Genomic DNA, 20829 nt, shown 5'->3' with positions numbered 1-20829 from the left:
CCTTTTAGTTGTGCCTATTAAAATATGGAGAACAAAAATGTTGAGGTTCCAAAATTAGGGAAAGATCAAGATCCACTTCCACCTCGTGCTGAAGCTGCTGCCACTAGTCATGGCCGAGACGATGAAATGCCAGCAACGTCGTCTGCCAAGGCCGATGCCCAATGGCATAGTACAGAGCATGTCAAAACCAAAACACCAAATATCAGTAAAAAAAGGACTCCAAAACCTAAAATAAAATTGTCGGAGGAGAAGCGTAAACTTGCCAATATGCCATTTACCACACGGAGTGGCAAGGAACGGCTGAGGCCCTGGCCTATGTTCATGGCTAGTGGTTCAGCTTCACATGAGGATGGAAGCACTCAGCCTCTCGCTAGAAAACTGAAAAGACTCAAGCTGGCAAAAGCACCGCAAAGAACTGTGCGTTCTTTGAAATCCCAAATCCACAAGGAGAGTCCAATTGTGTCGGTTGCGATGCCTGACCTTCCCAACACTGGACGTGAAGAGCATGCGCCTTCCACCATTTGCACGCCCCCTGCAAGTGCTGGAAGGAGCACCCGCAGTCCAGTTCCTGATAGTCAGATTGAAGATGTCAGTGTTGAAGTACACCAGGATGAGGAGGATATGGGTGTTGCTGGCGCTGGGGAGGAAATTGACCAGGAGGATTCTGATGGTGAGGTGGTTTGTTTAAGTCAGGCACCCGGGGAGACACCTGTTGTCCGTGGGAGGAATATGGCCGTTGACATGCCAGGTGAAAATACCAAAAAAATCAGCTCTTCAGTGTGGAGGTATTTCACCAGAAATGCGGACAACAGGTGTCAAGCCGTGTGTTCCCTTTGTCAAGCTGTAATAAGTAGGGGTAAGGACGTTAACCACCTCGGAACATCCTCCCTTATACGTCACCTGCAGCGCATTCATAATAAGTCAGTGACAAGTTCAAAAACTTTGGGTGACAGCGGAAGCAGTCCACTGACCAGTAAATCCCTTCCTCTTGTAACCAAGCTCACGCAAACCACCCCACCAACTCCCTCAGTGTCAATTTCCTCCTTCCCCAGGAATGCCAATAGTCCTGCAGGCCATGTCACTGGCAATTCTGACGAGTCCTCTCCTGCCTGGGATTCCTCCGATGCATCCTTGCGTGTAACGCCTACTGCTGCTGGCGCTGCTGTTGTTGCCGCTGGGAGTCGATGGTCATCCCAGAGGGGAAGTCGTAAGCCCACTTGTACTACTTCCAGTAAGCAATTGACTGTTCAACAGTCCTTTGCGAGGAAGATGAAATATCACAGCAGTCATCCTACTGCAAAGCGGATAACTGAGTCCTTGACAACTATGTTGGTGTTAGACGTGCGTCCGGTATCCGCCGTTAGTTCACAGGGAACTAGACAATTTATTGAGGCAGTGTGCCCCCGTTACCAAATACCATCTAGGTTCCACTTCTCTAGGCAGGCGATACCGAGAATGTACACGGACGTCAGAAAAAGACTCACCAGTGTCCTAAAAAATGCAGTTGTACCCAATGTCCACTTAACCACGGACATGTGGACAAGTGGAGCAGGGCAGGGTCAGGACTATATGACTGTGACAGCCCACTGGGTAGATGTATGGACTCCCGCCGCAAGAACAGCAGCGGCGGCACCAGTAGCAGCATCTCGCAAACGCCAACTCTTTCCTAGGCAGGCTACGCTTTGTATCACCGCTTTCCAGAATACGCACACAGCTGAAAACCTCTTACGGCAACTGAGGAAGATCATCGCGGAATGGCTTACCCCAATTGGACTCTCCTGTGGATTTGTGGCATCGGACAACGCCAGCAATATTGTGTGTGCATTAAATATGGGCAAATTCCAGCACGTCCCATGTTTTGCACATACCTTGAATTTGGTGGTGCAGAATTTTTTAAAAAACGACAGGGGCGTGCAAGAGATGCTGTCGGTGGCCAGAAAAATTGCGGGACACTTTCGGCGTACAGGCACCACGTACAGAAGACTGGAGCACCACCAAAAACTACTGAACCTGCCCTGCCATCATCTGAAGCAAGAAGTGGTAACGAGGTGGAATTCAACCCTCTATATGCTTCAGAGGTTGGAGGAGCAGCAAAAGGCCATTCAAGCCTATACAATTGAGCACGATATAGTAGGTGGAATGCACCTGTCTCAAGTGCAGTGGAGAATGATTTCAACGTTGTGCAAGGTTCTGATGCCCTTTGAACTTGCCACACGTGAAGTCAGTTCAGACACTGCCAGCCTGAGTCAGGTCATTCCCCTCATCAGGCTTTTGCAGAAGAAGCTGGAGGCATTGAAGAAGGAGCTAAAAGGGAGCGATTCCGCTAGGCATGTGGGACTTGTGGATGCAGCCCTTAATTCGCTTAACAAGGATTCACGGGTGGTCAATCTGTTGAAATCAGAGCACTACATTTTGGCCACCGTGCTCGATCCTAGATTTAAAGCCTACCTTGGATCTCTCTTTCCGGCAGACACAGGTCTGCTGGGGTTGAAAGACCTGCTGGTGACAAAATTGTCAAGTCAAGCGGAACGCGACCTGTCAACATCTCCTCCTTCACATTCTCCCGCAACTGGGGGTGCGAGGAAAAGGCTCAGAATTCCGAGCCCACCCACTGGCGGTGATGCAGGGCAGTCTGGAGCGACTGCTGATGCTGACATCTGGTCCGGACTGAAGGACCTGACAACGATTACGGACATGTCGTCTACTGTCACTGCATATGATTCTCTCAACATTGATAGAATGGTGGAGGATTATATGAGTGACCGCATCCAAGTAGGCACGTCACACAGTCCGTACTTATACTGGCAGGAAAAAGAGGCAATTTGGAGGCCCTTGCACAAACTGGCTTTATTCTACCTAAGTTGCCCTCCCACAAGTGTGTACTCCGAAAGAGTGTTTAGTGCCGCCGCTCACCTTGTCAGCAATCGGCGTACGAGGTTACATCCAGAAAATGTGGAGAAGATGATGTTCATTAAAATGAATTATAATCAATTCCTCCGCGGAGACATTGACCAGCAGCAATTGCCTCCACAAAGTACACAGGGAGCTGAGATGGTGGATTCCAGTGGGGACGAATTGATAATCTGTGAGGAGGGGGATGTACACGGTGATATATCGGAGGGTGAAGATGAGGTGGACATCTTGCCTCTGTAGAGCCAGTTTGTGCAAGGAGAGATTAATTGCTTCTTTTTTGGGGGGGGTCCAAACCAACCCGTCATATCAGTCACAGTCGTGTGGCAGACCCTGTCACTGAAATGATGGGTTGGTTAAAGTGTGCATGTCCTGTTTTGTTTATACAACATAAGGGTGGGTGGGAGGGCCCAAGGACAATTCCATCTTGCACCTCTTTTTTCTTTTCTTTTTCTTTGCATCATGTGCTGATTGGGGAGGGTTTTTTGGAAGGGACATCCTGCGTGACACTGCAGTGCCACTCCTAGATGGGCCCGGTGTTTGTGTCGGCCACTAGGGTCGCTAATCTTACTCACACAGCTACCTCATTGCGCCTCTTTTTTTCTTTGCGTCATGTGCTGTTTGGGGAGGGTTTTTTGGAAGGGACATCCTGCGTGACACTGCAGTGCCACTCCTAGATGGGCCCGGTGTTTGTGTCGGCCACTAGGGTCGCTAATCTTACTCACACAGCTACCTCATTGCGCCTCTTTTTTTCTTTGCGTCATGTGCTGTTTGGGGAGGGTTTTTTGGAAGGGACATCCTGCGTGACACTGCAGTGCCACTCCTAGATGGGCCCGGTGTTTGTGTCGGCCACTAGGGTCGCTAATCTTACTCACACAGCTACCTCATTGCGCCTCTTTTTTTCTTTGCGTCATGTGCTGTTTGGGGAGGGTTTTTTGGAAGGGACATCCTGCGTGACACTGCAGTGCCACTCCTAGATGGGCCCGGTGTTTGTGTCGGCCACTAGGGTCGCTTATCTTACTCACACAGCGACCTCGGTGCAAATTTTAGGACTAAAAATAATATTGTGAGGTATTCAGAATAGACTGAAAATGAGTGTAAATTATGGTTTTTGAGGTTAATAATACTTTGGGATCAAAATGACCCCCAAATTCTATGATTTAAGCTGTTTTTTAGTGTTTTTTGAAAAAAACACCCGAATCCAAAACACACCCGAATCCGACAAAAAAAATTCGGTGAGGTTTTGCCAAAACGCGTTCGAACCCAAAACACGGCCGCGGAACCGAACCCAAAACCAAAACACAAAACCCGAAAAATTTCAGGCGCTCATCTCTAGTGAGTACACCTGAATTGACATGGCCTACAAAAAACTACTTAAACTTGGAAACTCATGAAATGCATTTGTACAAGGCAAAGTAGCTGTCTAAAAAATGTTTTTACAGCTAAGAAGACTTAGAGGGGGTTAGGCAAGACACAGTGCCCCATAACCTTTTTGTCAATCGATTAAAATAGCTAATGGATAACCATACTGAAGAGCTCACTGCTGGGGCAAGACTGGTTGCAGATTGTACAGGAGAAAACATAATGCTTAAACAAGACTTGCTCCCTCCTAAGTAAATAAGACTCTAATGGAACCTTGTATTTTTTCCATATTACACCAGAAGGCAGAACCGTGTAGCCCATGTCAATTCAGGTGTACTCACCCAGCTAGATTTGTCAACCAAGAGAAGAGAACAAACAGTAACTAAATCTCTGGTTACTGTTAGAATTTCAACTGCTTCCAGGTGTCACTATCTGGACAGGAAGAAGTGCAAGTGATAGGGAAGTGTCCCTCCAAATGGCAGAGGCTTTAGTGGGGGTCTGATATCCCTAGAATAATAGTGTATTAAAATGAGGACTACTGAGAGGTCTATTATTTACTAAGCCTTGGATGGAGGTAAAGTGGATGGAGATAAAGTACCAACCAACCAGCTCCTAACTGTCCTTTTTCAAACACAACCTGTGACATGGCATTTAGGAGCTGATTGGCTGGTACTTTATCTCCGACAACTTTATCTCTGTCCGATGCTTAGTAAATATACCACTTAGGGGTCTATTTATTAAGCCTTAGATGGAGATAAAGTAGATGGAGATTAAGTACCAGCCAATCAGCTCCTAAATGCCATGTCACAGACTGGGTTTGAAAAATGACAGTTATGGAGGTGATGGGCTCTTACTTTATCTCCGTCCACTTTACCTCCATCCAAGGCTTAGTAAATAGACCCCTTAGTCCCTTTCTGCCAAATGACAACTTGATAAAATTACATAACTCCCTTTTCTAATAGGCAACACCTCTTTCGATTGTCAGAAAACAGGACTGTCACATCTAAAAACAAGGATTGCTGAAAGTAGGGAATTGTTGGATAGAAATTACAGCCATCACTAAATATAACAATAATAATAACAATAATAATTATTATTAAAAGTGATAATAGCAAAACAAACATAAATACATAACTTTGTATGTTATACCGGACGATAGGAAATCTGTTTGCGGCTATTAATAGGTCTACTTCCAAAGCACATGACAACCCCCATACGAAATATAAAAACTATTTAAGTACAGGTTTTTAAATACAAATCTGGCCGCCGAAACCCGTAAGAAGTACAGATAGCTCTAAGAGCTTATTTTATAAGTACAAAATGAACAATCGCCTTAAGGAAAGTCACTGTGCTGAAAGAAATAAAAAATAGTTACTATATCCCTACATTCAATACCTAAATAATATCTTTATAAGAAGAAAACCCTAGCATATAATTTATAGGGGGTTTAAAAGACTAATAGCTGAGTGGTAAAAGTGAAATTAAAGATATTCCTTAATTAAGGGATTTCTCCTTGTGAAATGGGAAATGGAGCCTGTAACGATAATTTGGAGTATTCCTCAAAAAGCATTTCCAGAGTACAGTAAAACCAGCAGGGAGGGTTTCCAAATAACTCAGCATTAAATACCAGTGTTAGATTACCAGTAAAAGACTATCGAGCCAGGCAGAGAAAATATTTTTCACAGAAGAGCCTATTAGAGTGGAGACAACGTATGCGAGAAACACACAGGTTTCAATTGTAAGGCAGAAAGCCGGAACTCTTACATGCTGCTGTTCTTCCCAGTACACCGTACTGGATATAATGCTGACTGGACATTTTACTGATAATCCCCATGAGAGCTATAAAATAATTAGCATTATAAAAAAAATTGGGACAATATAAGCCACTCCCATGATCTGCCCAAACCACTCCCTGATTCGGCAAAGCACACCCACATTCACACCAAGACAGATTTAGGATATTTAAAGAGCCCCATACACTAGTAGGATTTTACACGATTTCATACAATTCTGATATATCCGTCTGATTTATTGTATGAAATTGTGTACAATCGTATGTGTTTTAGATCGTATCCAATCTGATGTGCATCCCCGTGGCTGTCGGATAGGATCCCCTGGGTTGTTGGTGCTGCACTAATGATATATATCGGAATTGGATGGAATCGGATGAAAAAAGTGTGTTTTTTGTGCATGTGATATATCGCATGCGATATATCACAGCAGGGCCGGTGCAAGGTGCCTCAGCGCCCTAGGCAAATCCTTAAGGCGCCCCCCCCAAAATAAATAAATAAATAAATAGAGATATTGAGCCCCCCTGAAGTGAAAAAGTGCAGACACATCATCTAATAAGTTCCACAGCCACCGCCTGATGGTGGTCGCAGCTAGTATGCACGTATGACCTGTTCGCACGTTGGATGAGGGAGCTGTCAGTTGAAGAAGTCCTCCTTTCCACTCTGGTGAAGGTGCCGCCCCCGGTCATCGCGACGGGCGGGATGAAGGGGGGTGTGAGTGACGCAGCAGGGGGAGGAGGGAACAGCGCCGGACATGTGGCTCCAACCCGGATGAGCAGAGAGGTGCCTCACTTTTTTTTTTTGGTACACTCAGCACCGCCCTCCAAGTGCCGGCGCCCATAGGCAGCTGCCTAAAGCTGCCTAATGGTAGCGCCGGCCCTGTATCACATGGAAGTTTGACCGGCATTCTCAGGACACTCCCAGCTCCCGTAGCCCTCTATCCAGCCCATCGGATATATCTCATGGTACAATTGTATACCGTACGATATATTGCATGCGATGTATAGCGGCTTCATCAATCGCATGCGATATATCTTATGCAAAAATAGCACAAAAGTACCAAATCGTATGGAATCACTCCCGGAAAGGTCCTTGGGGAGTTCAAGGGAAATTACATCCGACTTCAGCCTCAGACATATCGTTGTAGTGTATGGGGCCCTTAAGAGAGGGGGAAGGGGATTGTTCCAAACGCTTGTTTTCAGAACAAAGTAAAATTACAAACAAAAGAAAAGTTTAAAACCCTGCAGAAAGGATCCATCTTTACATATGGTACAACCAAGCTTATCAATAACTGTTGACTTTTTGGGAGGATTCAATTCCAAACGTTGTGCACATATCAGCCATATACGGTACCGTCAACAAGATTTCCTGCGCACGTCTGACCACACTCAGTGGAGTTCCCACTTAGAATGTTTATATGCAAGACATACGTAGCTATTAAGTTCCCCCACCCTATTGTTTATTTCCCAACATATTCACGGCAGTGTCAGGGGAATGTCTATGTGTGACATAATGATTAGCGGATCTTATATATTTTCATATTCATTTGTTTTATTTTAGCAATTTGTTTTATTTTATTGGGATCAGATTGCTTAGTATACCTATAGCTGTACCCATTACCACTGCAAAGCCATAACAGATAGACACATTTAACTCATTCCTTTGCCCATTATTATTTCCTTTATTATAACATAAAAGTGCTTCAGAGTCAGATCTGCCTCTTTTCAAATAATTCCTTGGTGGCGGTTAGCTAAAATCACCATTTACCGGTGTAAAGCACCATTGCTGGGCTGCCCTAGAGAGGAGAGGAGGAGAGAACTGCAATGCCTAATGGGAGGGAGGAGCATCTGCGGTTAGACATGCGAGGCAGCTCAATTTGTTCCATCATGTCACATACAGCAGCAGCAGCAGGGAGAAGAGCAGTGGACGATACTATCTGCAGAATGAAAAGTTTTGTTCCACCCCCTTAAGGTTGTCTGTGGCATTTCTGTGCATTTCATGTGTGGGGACTAGGAAGGGGGAACTGGGCAAATGGAACTCCCCCTTAAGTGTGTTCCTGACCTTCACACAAGTTGGGGCTATTGATCAGAAGGGTCTTTTTACCTTCAACCCGGTGTGTATGAGATTGTCTGTATTTAGTTACTGTGGAAAAAGAGTCTCCGAGATTCAACTGTTGGTGATGTACCTGTATATTTGACTGTGCACATCAACATGTAACACGGTAGCCAAACATCACTAATATCTTTTTGCTCCTCTATGGGATGCAAAGCAAGTTTAGCAATGCTAATGGTCACAGAGTAACTGACCATTCTGGTATGAACATCAAGGCTATTGTTGAGAGTTGAATCTCCTCCACAGCCACTTAGTACTTAGTCCTCAGAAACGTAAACATTCAGTGTTGTTAACACACCTAGGGCTGGATCTATATTTTGTGGCTCCCAGGCTACTTTTCCTCTGGCCCTGGATGTTCTGTGTATGTTTTCTGCTCCATGGCTAAAGGTAGGGCTGCCTTAACAGCATTGTAGGCCCTGGGCAAAGCGATGCACTGGGGTCCTTACGCACTCATGCAGTACTATGTCGACTCTTCACATACAGTAAATGGCTGTCAGCACTCTGATTGGTGGATAGCTCCAGCCATCCACCAATCAGCATGCTGGCAGCCACTCATTGTCTAGCTGCAGGCTGGGAGACAGGTAGAGAAAGCTTCCTCACAGCTAAGATTATGTGACCACCACCCACCCCTGCTCAGATTCCCCTTGAATTGTGGGGCCTTGGGCAGCTGCCCAGTGTGCTTATACGTAAAGATAGCCCTGGATAAAAGTCTATATCATGTAAATATATTTATATACAAAAAGGAAATTAAAAAAGTGACATACAAGCAGTGCAGTGCAATACCCCTGATCTCAGCCCTACATACCAGTGACGTGCGTTGAGGTGACTGCACGTCCCTGGTACATGCCAGTTTCTAATATAAGTATAGCTGGATAATTACACTGCCCATCTCGTTAACCATAACTGGGAGGTTTTCCTCTGAAGTTCAGTGGAATTAGACTCGGTGTGTTAATAGAATACCATTGGGAAATATGGATATTGTGACTCACTCCACTGAATAGCCAGTAAATTCTAATATTCATATCTGCCCTTTTTTCATTTAAAATCTCCCTTTGCTTCTCTTCTTTTCAAAAATAAAATCCCATATCTGACTACATTCACCACTGGAAAATCCCAAACAATTAGGAGACACCCAGATCAAATTTCATTGCCTTCTTAAAACTCAAAATCTGGGTTGCTGAACTAAAATTGGGAAATCAATATTCTCCATAATTTCCTAGTAGAATATGACTTTTTCATTCAATTCCCTACAGCTTTCTTGGTATACCTTCATCATGTTCATATTCAGAATGTCAGTTATTCAGAATGTCGACAGGCAATATTATGGTTAGGCCAGAGGTTCCCAAACGTGGTCCTCAAGCAACCTAACAGTCCAGGTTTTAAGGATAACCAAGCTGGGGCACAGGTTACTTAATTTGTGCCTCAATCAGTGTGAAGTAAACATTTGTGCTTAGCTAGAGATTTCCTTAAAACCTGGACTGTTAGGGTGCCTTGAGGACCACGTTTGGGAACCTCTGGGTTAGGCTCAGTTGACAACTGTATGGAAAAACACATTGTTGACATGCCAACTGTCAACATTATGACTGTTGTTTTTTTGTACAACACCCGTTTCCTCTCCTTGCATTTGATGCCTGGCCGTGGGTATGGAGGGGGTCAAATGTCACTGGAGTATACAGACCGAAAAAAACATTGACACAATGCAAATGCTTCTGACCGCAAGGTAAATGCTATTAGGCATGGTTTCATTCCCGTACCCATTTATATCTTTTCACTAGCCTTGCAAAAATCTAATAAAGAGTATTTTGCTATCAGTGGGGAAGGGTTCTGCACCCCTGTCCAATGGACAACCCTTTTCTTAGAAACATTACAGTGTGTTGCTATGTTTGTAAAATATTATATTTTTTAAATATTTTTTAAGAAAAAAAAATGTGGCTGAGTTTGCTTCTGCGATTCATTGTGATAGCTGCACAGATACAGCTATTTGATTCTCCAATAAGAACATCTCGCTGACCGCAGAACCAGCGTTCCCTTCCTGAATTTCATTGTCATTCAGTTCAGTGCATTCCCCCCAGGGCTTCAAACAGGAGTGCTGACGTTTATTAACACAGCAGATTAATAGCACTGGGAAAAGACATTTTCACAAACATGATGAATATTAATAATAATCAATAACAACTTATATGTCCTAAATCGAACTGCAGACATTGCCCTGAGGGGGCAAAAGGAAAAGGACTGTAAGTGATGAAAGGGAGAAAATACTTGAAATAAGGTGCATTTTTTGGCTTAGTTTTTAGGTATGTGTTTAGAAAGTAGATCTATTATATGTGTCCTGATTTAAATGTTTAATACAGAACTATATAAAGGATTTCAGAATGCAAATCAAACATAAGGCAATGAAATTAAATTCTCCGCCAAGGACAGGATCCTGGATTTTTATCATTTCAATTGCATTAAAATACAATATTCAGATGATCTACAGTATTTTGACCTACCAATAAGATTGGGTCCTGCGTCACTGTCCCCTACAGAAGGATAATTATTTTGAGAAAAGATAACGTTTTGAAAAAAGGCTTTTTAGTTATTTTTAATGAATTGGTGCAATGTTATAGCACTTTCCCTTCATCACAGAACAATTGGCTATCTACAGGGCTCCACTTTGGGCCTAATTCTTTGTTGGACGGAAGTCGGACGTACAGTATGGGGGCAAATGTAATAGGGTGTGAGAAGCCGGAGGTTCAGGACTTTCTGCAAGAATGCCTGTATTTTTAAACCGCCATTTATTTACAGGGCAAAACCAGGTTCCATGTATACCTGCAGGCCGCCTGGCTCCACAGTGGCCCAGCTAAGGGAATGAGAATTATTTTTTTTATCCAAGTATTCCTGAATAATCAATGTCAGTATTATCCAATATTTGACTTAATCCATAACATACACACCCGTGCAAAGAGGGAGTGGGGTGAGGCATACACATTGAAAGCACCAATAGCTCCACACGAATGGCTAGAGGGGTGGCTATTCAATGGACCTTGCATTTGCAAAGACCAGCCACGATTATTATAAACAATGCTAGAGTGTGTATCAATTTAATCATATGCATAAACTATACAAAAGCCTGCAGGGCTGATGTGCGGCATCACTTCAGTGTAATTATGTGCATATGTATAAAGGGTAACATGACTAGATCCCGTATAAGGTTGGGGTTGGATGACCGGCGGTAGGGATCTCCGCGGGCAGCATACCGAAGCCGGGATTTCAGCCGTCAGAATGCCGGCAGGGGGCGAGTACAACGAAACCCCTTGCGGGCTCGGTGGCTCACTGCGCTCGCCACAGGTTCTGTTCCCACTCTATGGTCGTTGTGGACACACACGAGTGGGAATAGCCCTGGGCCCCCTGCCGGCACTCTGGCGGTCGGGATCCCAGCGTCGGTATGATGACCGCCAGGATCACGACCGCCGGTAACATGACTACACCCCGTATAAAGCAGTGGCATAAAGCTTATAGCTTATAGAAATTCACATCAGTGTGGGATGGTTTAATATTCAAATTTGCAGTATTAATACAGCAACAAACTGTCATGTTTAGTAACAGAATTTAATGTGTATTATTAGGTACCAAAAAAGAGAATCTTACATATGAATATAAAAAAAGAGGTTTAAATTATGCATTAAGAGTGTAAACCAGATTTTATCAAACTATTATGTCAAGACCAGGCCAGCCATCAGGGGGGGACTGTGGGGACTGGTGTCCCGGGCCCTTACAGGGAGAGGGCCCACACCTGGCTCCTACCGCCAATACCTGGAGAGCTGCACCAAGCTGTGAGACGACAGCAGGCTGATGCGCAGGTCTTCTTAAAACAAGCACTCCTGTAGGTCCACCTATGTGTAATATCACAATGTATGACATCACATAGAGTGGAGCGGTGTTGCCAATTTCTTTTGTGTGTGTGTGTGTGTGGTGTTGGTGGTGTGCGTGTGTGTGTTAGAGATGAGCGGGTTCGGTTTCTTTGAATCCGAACCCGCACGAACTTCACTTTTTTTTTCACGGGTCCGAGCGACTCGGATCTTCCCGCCTTGCTCGGTTAACCCGAGCGCGCCCGAACGTCATCATGACGCTGTCGGATTCTCGCGAGACTCGGATTCTATATAAGGAGCCGCGCGTCGCCGCCATTTTCACACGTGCATTGAGATTGATAGGGAGAGGACGTGGCTGGCGTCCTCTCCATTAGAATAGATTAGAAGAGAGAGAGAGAGAGAGAGATTGTGCAGACAGAGTTTACCACAGTGACCAGTGCAGTTGTTGTTAAGTTAACTTTTATTTAATATATCCGTTCTCTGCTATATCCGTTCTCTGCCTGAAAAAAACGATACACAGCAGTCACACAGTGTGACTCAGTCTGTGTGCACTCAGCTCAGCCCAGTGTGCTGCACATCAATGTATAAAAGCTTATAATAATTGTGGGGGAGACTGGGGAGCACTGCAGGTTGTTATAGCAGGAGCCAGGAGTACATAATATTATATTAATTTAAAATTAAACAGTGCACACTTTTGCTGCAGGAGTGCCACTGCCAGTGTGACTAGTGGTGACCAGTGCCTGACCACCAGTATAGTAGTATATTGTTGTATACTATCTCTTTATCAACCAGTCTATATTAGCAGCAGACACAGTACAGTGCGGTAGTTCACGGCTGTGGCTACCTCTGTGTCGGCAGTCGGCACTCGGCAGGCAGTCCGTCCATCCATAATTGTATAATTATATACCACCTAACCGTGGTATTTTTTTTTCTTTCTTTATACCGTCGTCATAGTCATACTAGTTGTTACGAGTATACTACTATCTCTTTATCAACCAGTGTACAGTGCGGTAGTTCACGGCTGTGGCTACCTCTGTGTCGGCAGTCGGCAGGCAGTCCGTCCATCCATAATTGTATTTTTATAATATATACCACCTAACCGTGGTTTTTTTTTCATTCTTTATACCGTCATAGTGTCATACTAGTTGTTACGAGTATACTACTATCTCTTTATCAACCAGTGTACAGTGCGGTAGTTCACGGCTGTGGCTACCTCTGTGTCGGCAGTCGGCAGGCAGTCCGTCCATCCATAATTGTATTATAATATATACCACCTAACCGTGGTTTTTTTTTCATTCTTTATACCGTCATAGTGTCATACTAGTTGTTACGAGTATACTACTATCTCTTTATCAACCAGTGTACAGTGCGGTAGTTCACGGCTGTGGCTACCTCTGTGTCGGCAGTCGGCAGGCAGTCCGTCCATCCATAATTGTATTATAATATATACCACCTAACCGTGGTTTTTTTTTCATTCTTTATACCGTCATAGTCAGTCATACTAGTTGTTACGAGTATACTACTATCTCTTTATCAACCAGTGTACAGTGCGGTAGTTCACGGCTGTGGCTACCTCTGTGTCGGCACTCGGCAGGCAGTCCGTCCATCCATAATTGTATTATAATATATACCACCTAACCGTGGTTTTTTTTTCATTCTTTATACCGTCATAGTGTCATACTAGTTGTTACGAGTATACTACTATTCTCTTTATCAACCAGTGTACAGTGCGGTAGTTCACGGCTGTGGCTACCTCTGTGTCGGCAGTCGGCAGGCAGTCCGTCCATCCATAATTGTATTATAATATATACCACCTAACCGTGGTTTTTTTTTCATTCTTTATACCGTCATAGTGTCATACTAGTTGTTACGAGTATACTACTATCTCTTTATCAACCAGTGTACAGTGCGGTAGTTCACGGCTGTGGCTACCTCTGTGTCGGCAGTCGGCAGGCAGTCCGTCCATCCATAATTGTATTATAATATATACCACCTAACCGTGGTTTTTTTTTCATTCTTTATACCGTCATAGTCAGTCATACTAGTTGTTACGAGTATACTACTATCTCTTTATCAACCAGTGTACAGTGCGGTAGTTCACGGCTGTGGCTACCTCTGTGTCGGAACTCGGCAGGCAGTCCGTCCATCCATAATTGTATTACAATATATACCACCTAACCGTGGTTTTTTTTCCATTCTTTATACCGTCATAGTCAGTCATACTAGTTGTTACGAGTATACTACTATCTCTTTATCAACCAGTGTACAGTGCGGTAGTTCACGGCTGTGGCTACCTCTGTGTCGGCACTCGGCAGGCAGTCCGTCCATCCATAATTGTATTACAATATATACCACCTAACCGTGGTTTTTTTATACCACCTAACCGTGGCAGTCCGTCCATAATTGTATACTAGTATCCAATCCATCCATCTCCATTGTTTACCTGAGGTGCCTTTTAGTTCTGCCTATAAAATATGGAGAACAAAAAAGTTGAGGTTCCAAAATTAGGGAAAGATCAAGATCCACTTCCACCTCGTGCTGAAGCTGCTGCCACTAGTCATGGCCGAGACGATGAAATGCCAGCAACGTCGTCTGCCAAGGCCGATGCCCAATGTCATAGTACAGAGCATGTCAAATCCAAAACACCAAATATCAGAAAAAAAAGGACTCCAAAACCTAAAATAAAATTGTCGGAGGAGAAGCGTAAACTTGCCAATATGCCATTTACCACACGGAGTGGCAAGGAACGGCTGAGGCCCTGGCCTATGTTCATGGCTAGTGGTTCAGCTTCACATGAGGATGGAAGCACTCAGCCTCTCGCTAGAAAACTGAAAAGACTCAAGCTGGCAAAAGCACCGCAAAGAACTGTGCGTTCTTTGAAATCCCAAATCCACAAGGAGAGTCCAATTGTGTCGGTTGCGATGCCTGACCTTCCCAACACTGGACGTGAAGAGCATGCGCCTTCCACTATTTGCATGCCCCCTGCAAGTGCTGGAAGGAGCACCCGCAGTCCAGTTCCTGATAGTCAGATTGAAGATGTCAGTGTTGAAGTACACCAGGATGAGGAGGATATGGGTGTTGCTGGCGCTGGGGAGGAAATTGACCAGAAGGATTCTGATGGTGAGGTGGTTTGTTTAAGTCAGGCACCCGGGGAGACACCTGTTGTCCGTGGGAGGAATATGGCCGTTGACATGCCAGGTGAAAATAACAAAAAAATCAGCTCTTCGGTGTGGAGGTATTTCACCAGAAATGCGGACAACAGGTGTCAAGCCGTGTGTTCCCTTTGTCAAGCTGTAATAAGTAGGGGTAAGGACGTTAACCACCTCGGAACATCCTCCCTTATACGTCACCTGCAGCGCATTCATAATAAGTCAGTGACAAGTTCAAAAACTTTGGGTGACAGCGGAAGCAGTCCACTGACCAGTAAATCCCTTCCTCTTGTAACCAAGCTCACGCAAACCACCCCACCAACTCCCTCAGTGTCAATTTCCTCCTTCCCCAGGAATGCCAATAGTCCTGCAGGCCATGTCACTGGCAAGTCTGACGAGTCCTCTCCTGCCTGGGATTCCTCCGATGCATCCTTGCGTGTAACGCCTACTGCTGCTGGCGCTGCTGTTGTTGCCGCTGGGAGTCGATGGTCATCCCAGAGGGGAAGTCGTAAGCCCACTTGTACTACTTCCAGTAAGCAATTGACTGTTCAACAGTCCTTTGCGAGGAAGATGAAATATCACAGCAGTCATCCTACTGCAAAGCGGATAACTGAGTCCTTGACAACTATGTTGGTGTTAGACGTGCATCCGGTATCCGCCGTTAGTTCACAGGGAACTAGACAATTTATTGAGGCAGTGTGCCCCCGTTACCAAATACCATCTAGGTTCCACTTCTCTAGGCAGGCGATACCGAGAATGTACACGGACGTCAGAAAAAGACTCACCAGTGTCCTAAAAAATGCAGTTGTACCCAATGTCCACTTAACCACGGACATGTGGACAAGTGGAGCAGGGCAGGGTCAGGACTATATGACTGTGACAGCCCACTGGGTAGATGTATGGACTCCCGCCGCAAGAACAGCAGCGGCGGCACCAGTAGCAGCATCTCGCAAACGCCAACTCTTTCCTAGGCAGGCTACGCTTTGTATCACCGCTTTCCAGAATACGCACACAGCTGAAAACCTCTTACGGCAACTGAGGAAGATCATCGCGGAATGGCTTACCCCAATTGGACTCTCCTGTGGATTTGTGGCATCGGACAACGCCAGCAATATTGTGTGTGCATTAAATATGGGCAAATTCCAGCACGTCCCATGTTTTGCACATACCTTGAATTTGGTGGTGCAGAATTTTTTAAAAAACGACAGGGGCGTGCAAGAGATGCTGTCGGTGGCCAGAAAAATTGCGGGACACTTTCGGCGTACAGGCACCACGTACAGAAGACTGGAGCACCACCAAAAACTACTGAACCTGCCCTGCCATCATCTGAAGCAAGAAGTGGTAACGAGGTGGAATTCAACCCTCTATATGCTTCAGAGGTTGGAGGAGCAGCAAAAGGCCATTCAAGCCTATACAATTGAGCACGATATAGGAGATGGAATGCACCTGTCTCAAGTGCAGTGGAGAATGATTTCAACGTTGTGCAAGGTTCTGATGCCCTTTGAACTTGCCACACGTGAAGTCAGTTCAGACACTGCCAGCCTGAGTCAGGTCATTCCCCTCATCAGGCTTTTGCAGAAGAAGCTGGAGGCATTGAAGAAGGAGCTAACACGGAGCGATTCCGCTAGGCATGTGGGACTTGTGGATGCAGCCCTTAATTCGCTTAACAAGGATTCACGGGTGGTCAATCTGTTGAAATCAGAGCACTACATTTTGGCCACCGTGCTCGATCCTAGATTTAAAGCCTACCTTGGATCTCTCTTTCCGGCAGACACAGGTCTGCTGGGGTTGAAAGACCTGCTGGTGACAAAATTGTCAAGTCAAGCGGAACGCGACCTGTCAACATCTCCTCCTTCACATTCTCCCGCAACTGGGGGTGCGAGGAAAAGGCTCAGAATTCCGAGCCCACCCGCTGGCGGTGATGCAGGGCAGTCTGGAGCGACTGCTGATGCTGACATCTGGTCCGGACTGAAGGACCTGACAACGATTACGGACATGTCGTCTACTGTCACTGCATATGATTCTCTCAACATTGATAGAATGGTGGAGGATTATATGAGTGACCGCATCCAAGTAGGCACGTCACACAGTCCGTACTTATACTGGCAGGAAAAAGAGGCAATTTGGAGGCCCTTGCACAAACTGGCTTTATTCTACCTAAGTTGCCCTCCCACAAGTGTGTACTCCGAAAGAGTGTTTAGTGCCGCCGCTCACCTTGTCAGCAATCGGCGTACGAGGTTACATCCAGAAAATGTGGAGAAGATGATGTTCATTAAAATGAATTATAATCAATTCCTCCGCGGAGACATTGACCAGCAGCAATTGCCTCCACAAAGTACACAGGGAGCTGAGATGGTGGATTCCAGTGGGGACGAATTGATAATCTGTGAGGAGGGGGATGTACACGGTGATATATCGGAGGGTGAAGATGAGGTGGACATCTTGCCTCTGTAGAGCCAGTTTGTGCAAGGAGAGATTAATTGCTTCTTTTTTGGGGGGGGTCCAAACCAACCCGTCATATCAGTCACAGTCGTGTGGCAGACCCTGTCACTGAAATGATGGGTTGGTTAAAGTGTGCATGTCCTGTTTTGTTTATACAACATAAGGGTGGGTGGGAGGGCCCAAGGATAATTCCATCTTGCACCTCTTTTTTCTTTTCTTTTTCTTTGCATCATGTGCTGATTGGGGAGGGTTTTTTGGAAGGGACATCCTGCGTGACACTGCAGTGCCACTCCTAGATGGGCCCGGTGTTTGTGTCGGCCACTAGGGTCGCTAATCTTACTCACACAGCTACCTCATTGCGCCTCTTTTTTTCTTTGCGTCATGTGCTGTTTGGGGAGGGTTTTTTTGGAAGGGACATCCTGCGTGACACTGCAGTGCCACTCCTAGATGTGCCCGGTGTTTGTGTCGGCCACTAGGGTCGCTAATCTTACTCACACAGTCAGCTACCTCATTGCGCCTCTTTTTTTCTTTGCGTCATGTGCTGTTTGGGGAGGGTTTTTTGGAAGGGACATCCTGCGTGACACTGCAGTGCCACTCCTAGATGGGCCCGGTGTTTGTGTCGGCCACTAGGGTCGCTAATCTTACTCACACAGCTACCTCATTGCGCCTCTTTTTTTCTTTGCGTCATGTGCTGTTTGGGGAGGGTTTTTTGGAAGGGACATCCTGCGTGACACTGCAGTGCCACTCCTAGATGGGCCCGGTGTTTGTGTCGGCCACTAGGGTCGCTTATCTTACTCACACAGCGACCTCGGTGCAAATTTTAGGACTAAAAATAATATTGTGAGGTGTGAGGTATTCAGAATAGACTGAAAATGAGTGTAAATTATGGTTTTTGAGGTTAATAATACTTTGGGATCAAAATGACCCCCAAATTCTATGATTTAAGCTGTTTTTTAGTGTTTTTGGAAAAAAACACCCGAATCCAAAACACACCCGAATCCGACAAAAATAATTCGGTGAGGTTTTGCCAAAACGCGTTCGAACCCAAAACACGGCCGCGGAACCGAACCCAAAACCAAAACACAAAACCCGAAAAATTTCAGGCGCTTATCTCTAGTGTGTGTGTGTGTGTGGGGGGGGGGTGCCTGTCTCTTTTGTCAGTACCGGGCCCCACAATTTGTGATGGAAGCCCTGTTCAAGACATTATATTAACATATCAATATACCAAATGAATCAAAACCGATCCTTTAATTAAAACTTTTTATAGATCCTACAAGAATTATTTCAGATTAAAGTTAATTGATCACAGAATAATCTGCTTCCACAGAACAACATACTGTGATATTGAACTTTGGTAGAAAAAGATTTTCAAAAAGAAGGAACATACACCTATAATGTAATATAATTTATCTAAAAGGTTAGATTTATAAGTCTAAGAGGGGTATGCCATTACATCTGTTTTTTTAAATCTATTTTTTCACCCAGGGTTAAAAAACTGGACTTTTCGCTATTTTTAGGGCTAATGGGGATTTGCCCTATTCAATAGCAGGGACGTTTTTTTCATCTAGGTAAAAAATTCAGCAGGAGCGAAAAACTTATGGATCGGCGAATCCACGTGTTTTCTCACCTGCGCTGGGGGAAAACACAGGCCGTTTTAGCTGATTTTGAGGAATTTTTTGCCAATGTATTTTCATTAAAAAAAAAAAGAAGTGAAAAGGCATTGGCGAAAATGCCTTAAAAACAGATGAAAATGGGCCATATATTGAATAGTCAGGGGGGCAAAATCAATAGCTCCTAGATTACCAAATCAAATTGCAGACCCCCTAAGGCAGTGGTTCCCAAACTTCGGTGAGTCACGGCACCCTGGAGTGTCAGATTTTTTTTTCACGGCACCCCTAGGCCACAAGTTTCCTATTGAGAAATTAAGAAAAAAATATTAGATTAAGTAAATTATGTTTATATGTCATCCTTAGGGTCAGTTATGTGGTGAGGGACAAGATTTGCTTCTGTTTGTCCACATATTTTATAACTGGAAGCCATCAGCACTGGTTTTGCCTATTAAATTGACAATAAATAGTTTGAATTGGTCCTTGACCACCAACCTGAGGCACCCCTGCAAGTGTCCCGCGGCACCCCAGGGTGCCACGGCACACAGTTTGGGAACCACTGCCCTAAGGTTATTACAGTCCCAGTCACCTACACATAAATGTGGAGGCAGCCATTTTGTGGGCTGAACAAATATATTCATGACAATGGACAGTTGGACACTAGGAACTAGAGGTTTGTGGCTCATTGCTCAGTAACGTCACCAGTTCCTGGCCACAACATGGCTGCCTCCGCTATAAGCGGGAGACCAATACACTATAAATAGAGCAACATGATAGGTTCCTTGCATTAATCAAGCATAAAAGCTGCCTTGCAACTTAGAAAAAATGACATTAGGAACGGAGAACAGCCCGTCTCCCCCACAAACTGGTCTGTATCCCGCAGAGCTTCATAGATGGTGCTAACACTCAGTTTTCAAAGTGTGATATGAGGTGTTGTAAACACCACCTGGCTCTATTTAAAGTAAATGTTGTATACTGAATGGAATTATTTATATATAAGGTTCCCATGGGACGTTGGGTATTTGTATTTCAGAGCTGCCGCATCCACCCCCCCTATTTCCTCGCTGCTCACACAGAGCCTGGGGCCAGGCTGGTGAAATGACTTGCGATGCCACTGTAATTTTTATCAAGCCTTGTTTTTGCTAAAAAGCCTCTTTGTTCCACAGAAATGCGATTTGGTCTTTTCTTCCTCTCCCCTATCCCTTAGTTAATATACTACTTCCACTTGCCCTGGAGGAAGGAAAGGTATTCCACAGAGTGGTTCAAAACCTACTGATTTTTTAAGCTCTAAATCACAGTAAAAATACAGCGTTTACACAGTCATTTAACCCTTAAAATCCTGGTGGAGTTTGCCAACAAATTTTACAATATATATACTGTTCGAGAAACTTAAAGAAGGCTTGAAGCAAATATATTTTTCAAATGAATATCCCTGATGGATTTCTAGGTGATCTGCAATATAGTTATTAAAACTTTCTGTCTTAACCCATCTGCCTCTGTCCTAAAGATTTTAGCTGCAGTGTAACAGTTATATTTGAAAAACATTCCTTTTGATGAAATATTGCAAGATATTTGCGAAACGGTCATAAGTGCTCTATAAAGGTTA

At 44.7% G+C, this 20829-nt stretch overlaps 1 protein-coding gene across 4 annotated transcripts in view; it reads right to left on the bottom strand.

Annotated features, from left to right (window-relative positions):
* The window catches only part of PRDM16 (PR/SET domain 16), a 795203-nt gene that overhangs the window by 594508 nt on the left and 179866 nt on the right, over positions 1-20829 (bottom strand). The window lies entirely within an intron of this gene.

This window comes from Pseudophryne corroboree, chromosome 10, assembly GCF_028390025.1.
Source record: "Pseudophryne corroboree isolate aPseCor3 chromosome 10, aPseCor3.hap2, whole genome shotgun sequence".
Classification (NCBI taxonomy): domain Eukaryota; kingdom Metazoa; phylum Chordata; class Amphibia; order Anura; family Myobatrachidae; genus Pseudophryne; species Pseudophryne corroboree.
Note: the sequence above shows the minus strand (reverse complement) of the source record. Positions and strands in the feature narration are given on the sequence as shown.